General features: G+C 39.2%; 1 protein-coding gene across 1 annotated transcript in view; it reads right to left on the reverse strand.

The window, feature by feature from the left end:
* PDE4B (phosphodiesterase 4B) overlaps positions 1-168 on the reverse strand; it is a 607,742-nt gene extending 607,574 nt beyond the window's left edge. Inside the window, exon 1 of the mRNA XM_021712820.1 lies at positions 50-168. The gene's annotated coding sequence lies outside the window, so the exon portion shown is untranslated. The remainder of the gene's footprint in view (positions 1-49) is intronic.
* Between the last annotated feature and the right edge of the window lie 6,100 nt (positions 169-6,268).

The following is a 6,268-nucleotide window of genomic DNA, read 5'->3' on the forward strand; positions in this document are numbered from 1 at the left end:
GATCGCCCCCCGCCCCCCGCCAGCCCCCCGGTCATTCTCCGCCACCTACCTCGTCGACCTCCCGCAAGACTCCACGGGCGCGACACCAGGCGAGTTTGGCCAGACCGCCCCTCTCCAGCCGGGAGCTCACGGCATCGCCCTTGCCACCAGAGCCGGAGGATTACGCGCAGTCCTGCGTGCCCGGCGCAGCCAGATGCCGAAAAGCCTGGTGTGAACCCCACACTCGCCCCCCACCCCCATTCATAATCCCAGCGGCCGTCTGCCACTACCCACCCTCCCCCAGCCGCCCGCGCTCGCTCCCATTCGCCGGCCCCGGAACGAGTCAGTCACTGGTCGTGCATCTGCCGTGAGCACAGGACGAAGAGCACCGCGGCCACGGCTGCACGAAGAGCGCCTGGGGCTGGGGACCCGCGAAGCCGCGGCGAGAGGGCGAGGGCTCCAGCGGGGCGCGCTGCGTGGAAGCCGCCGGGCGAGCGTGGGAGCCCGCCGGTCTCCTGTTGCACAAAGGAGCGTCCGAGTGACTATGCGCAGTGCTACTGAGCCAACAGGTCGGATCGCCTCCCAGGAGGCGCTCCCCAAGGCACCTGGAGGGGGGTCCCACAACTTGGGAATTCGTGCGATGGAGCAACAGGCACCAGAACCTGAACGCAGCTGGGTGGAGTCCTGTCTCTGTCTCTCTGTCTCTGTCTCTCTCTCTCTCTCTCTCTCTCTCTCTCTCTCTCTCTCTCTCTCTCTCTCTCTCTGTCTCTCGCTGTGTGTGTGTGTGTGTGTGTGTGTGTGTGTGTCTGTGTGTGATGTGCGAAAGCATGGATGGGTTTCCTTTTCCCCGGTTGGCCAGCCCTTTCAGCCAGAGAAAAAGAGATAGAAGCTGGCGAGGAAATGAGGAGGAAGATGGGGAAGAGGTAACTTTGCCTGTTGAACTACTAAACTAGCCAGAGACCAGAGAGACTTCAGTGGATAAAAGATAAAAGTTGCCTATTTCTCAATTCATTCCAATAAACGTTATGGCACATCCATTTTGCGTTAAGCACAGTATACTGTACCAGAAGCAGTGGGTACAGAGATGATTGGGACGCAGTGTCTGCACCCAAGGAGCTCACTGTCTCGTAGGAGAAGCAGCTATGAAAGCCCAAAACAAACAAAACAAGTGTTACACAACAGAACACATACCAATTAAATAAGTGGGGGCAATTTTTCTCTGTAAAAGGTGAGCTAGGCCAGGGAACTAAATCCCATCTGAACTGTGTATTAAAGGACAGATAGGGGCTTGCCAAAGAAGTGGCAATAACCTGATAATCTATTGTTCACTCATTAACACAAGTTAGCTTTATACACCGACACAATGAAAGGCATGCCTAAGAGCTTAGAAATGTAGGGTCTTAATGGACTTTCCTCTTTGTAGTTTTAAGGAAAACATTTTCAAACACCAGCCCTTGGAGTGAAGAACACCCAGTTCTCCACATCTGAGCTAGTACAAATTGTTCATTGGTTATTCCACCTTCTTGGACCTGCTACTTACATTATCTGTCACCACCTTATCCATTGCCTTGAAATTGTGCCCAAAGCCAAAATTTAAACTAGTGAAGCAATGAGCATCTGCACGAAAGTCAACATATTCTGCAATGTAGTCACTGTTCTGACAGTTTCCATCTACAAAATGACAACAATGTCATCTCTTTTTCTGAACTACAAAGAGGATTAATTAGACACTGAATACAAAGCAACCATTGCCCAAAGAGAGTATAGACAGGAATCTAAGTTATGGTTCAACATAGAAAAAATAGCACCAGTTTAAGAGGCATGTTCCCCCTTTCTGAGAAATTGAAAAGGTATTAATGATTACTAAGGCTCCCAAGGTTATTACATCATCCTCTGAAAAATATGCCCAAAGGGGTTTTATTGCAAAAAGAATTACTATGTGGACTTCAGTATGAAAATGACGTCAGCTATTTGAACATCTTTCCCATTTCTTCCTAGAAATAGTTTAAACTAACAAAGAGGACGAAAATCAAAAGTTAAATGCCATTTTCAGCAAACTTATACAGATTTTATCCACAGACCTCAAAGTACTTGTAAAGGTTGCCAACAGCAGCTGACTTTGGGCAAAAGTCATATGAAAAAGGTGCAGGGAGAGGCAGAGGGAACCAGCAGCAGAGATATCAGAGTGCCAACAAAAATATGTGTTCTGGAAATGAGAAGTGTATCACGAAATACAAAAGCTATGATTCTCAAAAACTGGAACAGAAGCAGAATGAGACAAAAGAGAATCATAAACAGGGATGTGGAAGGGAGGCACAGACAATTTCCAGGGAATACGGCAACAGCAGACCTCAGGATCCGGAAAACATTAATCCTTGAAGATGATGAAGTCACCATGACATGTGAAAGTCTAGTTTCCCTCTGTAAGCACTGGGGAGCACAGAACTATAGGCCAAAGGTCTCCTGGACCTATTTCACTTCAGAGACTCTGAAGAAAGTGAGCGTACAGGGATGCCACCATTCCTAAAAGCAGTCTCCTTTTGAGACAGTAGTAAAAATGAATCTATAATCTGTTGTTGCCTACCAAAACAATGTTTTAAAAAGTTGCTAATTATTTGCCTACAATTCAGTGAGGTGACAAAAATTGTGATGAGCTCAGCTGAGTGGGCTCGGGTGGTTAATTTTTCTCCATATGGTATCAGTAGGTCTTACTCATGTTTCTGGGCCTCAGAAGGGATGGTGTGGACACCTGGAACCTCTCTCTAGAAAGTTATTCAGGGTTTTTTCTCCTGGAGATAGATGAGTCCCCAGCAGCCCTTCCAAGTTTCAAGCTTCTGAATATGTCATGTTTACTAATATCCCATTTGCTAAAGCAAGTAATATAACTAAGTCCAGAGTTGGTGTAAGAGAGGGTTATACAAGGGAATGCCAGTTACTAGGGATCATTAATTTAACAACTTGCCAGAGAATGTGGGAGCTTTTCATTTGAAAACAGGAAAACTACCTACAAGTCTCTTCTTCTTCAGGAACTATCTCCAAAACCTTTGACCAAAAACATAATTTGTCCAATAGTGAATAGTAATGAAGACGAAACTGGCATAAAACAGATACATACTATTAAAAAGTTCAAAAAAAGTAGAAAAAGTTAATAATATGCTTGCATAGTATTTACTGTAACCAGGCAATAGTCTAACCTAACCGCTTTAAAGATAAGAACTCTGATTCTCAACACAGTTCTATGAGTCAGCTATTACTACCATTATACAGTTGAAAAACTAAGGCACAAGTTGATATCACACAGGTAGTTAGATGAGAAACCACTATTTAAACCCAGTTAGTCTTGCTCTGGTGTCTGTGGTCTTATTCATTAAATGATATTGCCTCTCTAAATGAAACATATTTGCTAGTATGCTAATGAAACAATATTATCTGTAAAGGAAAACCAAGCACACAAATGAAGAAACTCAGGAGAGAGATGAGAAAGATGAGATGAACTGATGATGTTTTTTAAAAATAGAATGAAGAAGGAAAAACAAATCACAGAAATAAAGACACAAAGGAGGAATAAGCATTGTGGACAAGTAAGAGATAGTAAGGACAGATAGAAGAAGAAGGATCAAAATTAACTGAAAATAAAAGAAATGTTAAAAAATTATTTGTGTGAAATTGATAACGATAGATAAACATGATGCAGAGCCAACATACATATAATTGGCATCTCTGAAGAAGAAACCCTTATCAGTGGAACACAGCTAACACCTTAAAGCAAAATTATAAAAGAATTTTCTTAAAATGTAAAAAAGAAAAGACTTGAATCTACATGCTGAAAGTAAATACCATGAACTAGAAAAAATTGATTCATGATGCCTGAGCAAAGGCTAATAAATTATTGAATGTTCAATATGAAGAATCATTGAGGCAGAAAAGCAAAAAGATCAAGTATTATGTAAGGAAAAATAAGTCAATATACCTCCAGTCTTCTCAGAAACAGCATTCAAAATCTAATGACAATGGCACAAAACGTGTGATGTTCTTCAAGAGAAAAGTATGATGTAAGGGTGTTTACAAGGAGCAAGTTTTTCATCATATATAAAGGTCATATTTTAAAACATTAGAAGTCAAAGAATATTCCTCTCATGTAGGAAATAAACTAGAATAAATATGGGAAAACGTTCTCAAAAGGACTTGTGGTGAACAGTGAATATATTTTTACCACAAAACCAAGAGTATAAACGTGTATCAATGTCATAGGTTTTTAAAAACATAGGCATTCACAAGTCACAAATATTAAGAAGGAAAACGAAAATTGGTGGTAATAATAAGTCCACTGATTCACTTGCCTATAATTGTTGATGGTGAAATTGTCATTTAAATCTGACATACAAGTAGGAAAGTAAACGTGTATAAGAATGCAATGATAAACACTAAAAAGAACAAAAAATACAGCTATCATTTGACCCAGCAATCCCACTTCTGGGCATATACCCAAAGGAACACAAATTGCTCTACCAAAAAGACACCTCCATACTTATGTCTATTGCAATGCTATTTACAATAGCAAAAACCTGGAACCAACCCAGTTGCCCATCGAAGATGAACTGGATAAATAAAATGTTGTATATACTCACTATGGAATACTATGCAGTCATAAAGAAGAGCAAAATCATGTTCTTTGCAGCAACATGGATGCAGCTGGAGACCATCATTCTAAGTGAGCCATTAGAGAAACAAAAACAGAATACCACATGGATTCTCACTCATAAGTGGGCACTGAACATTGGGCAAGTGAGAACAGAGATGGGAATAACAGACACTGGGCCTGCTAAAGTAGGGAAGGGGGGGGGGGATAAAAGTTGTAAAATCACCTATTCAGTATCATGCCCAGACCTGGGGTGGGGGAGGGCTCATCAGAAGAATTGAGACATATACAGCAGGTGTCAAAAAAATACACATTTTAAGAAAGGAAATAACTATTAAAATTGTAATACTCAATATATACCAATAACAAAAGATGTATACAAGTCACATTTGACTTCAGCAATTATAAGAGGTGCTCAAAGCATCCAGACACTTCTAATGACAGCAAACTAAAAGTAATACATAGGTGACAGCTCTTAAAATGTGTATACATTTTCTAGGCATTCCTGGTATTTTGCAAAAAAATAAATACTTAAGCTATTTTTGTCACCTTAAATGTATAAAAATTTTATTCAGAATTTAAATATGTTTAAATTTAAGGCCATGTTTTTATTATCAGCTATGAACAGGTGAGATTTGAAATTGTAAATACAATTCTATTTTCATTAGCACTCCAAAATAAAATGCTTAGGTAGAAATATAACAAAATATGAACACCATTTATATTAGGAAATCTACAAAACTCTGCTAAGACTTGGCCATAATGTCGGTGTGGGGTTATTTTGTTGCGTGCCTGGTAGGTAGAGTCACTCCATAAATGTGAAGTGGTCATTCATTGTCCTTGAACTGGGCATTGTCTATTTAAGCTATTTTTAAAAGGATCTTCAAATTGCATTAAAACCAAAATGCTATGCTATTTTGTGCAAAATATACATGGAAAAAGAAAGATTCAGATTGTTGAAAATAGAAGGAAGAGCGAAGTTTCACCCAAATAGTGCCTCACTTCCACACATACAGGAAAATAGTTAACAATAATAAAGCAGAAATTATGACTTTGATATCAGGCAAGTTGGATTCCAGACAAATATGTATTAAATAAGACAACAAATACATTATAATACAAAAAGTAAAAATTGCAATAACGATGTGAAAGTTATGAATATTTATGAACTAAATGCACAGCAGAAACTTGGATATACAAGTTTTATTACAAGCGATAGAAAGACATATAAAAAGAAACAGACTAAAAATAGGAGAGTATTACTCATCACTCAGTCAGACTGGATATATCAGACTTTGTGCCTCAAAAGTAGAGATTACATATTATTTTAAGGAGCTGATATTACATTCGTATATTAAATCACAATTATAAAATGCAAAAATAGTTATGGACGACACTATATGTTCACAATTCCATAAAACTAGAAATTAATAGAAAAATAGAAATCTCTCCACCTGGAAATTATAAACAAAGACTCTCTTAAATAACTTTTGAGTATAAAAATTGAAGGATTTCTTGAAAATAATGAGAAATGAAAATGCTACTTGACAGAATCCTATGATGTAGCTTTAGCTTAATTCATGAATTATGCACCAACTCAAAAAGTTAGAAAAACAACCATTAAATAAACAGAAGAAAAATAAAAGAAAA

The sequence above is a fragment of the Carlito syrichta genome, unplaced genomic scaffold (assembly GCF_000164805.1).
Source record: "Carlito syrichta isolate Samal-C Ts95f unplaced genomic scaffold, Tarsius_syrichta-2.0.1 Scaffold303653, whole genome shotgun sequence".
NCBI lineage: Eukaryota > Metazoa > Chordata > Mammalia > Primates > Tarsiidae > Carlito > Carlito syrichta.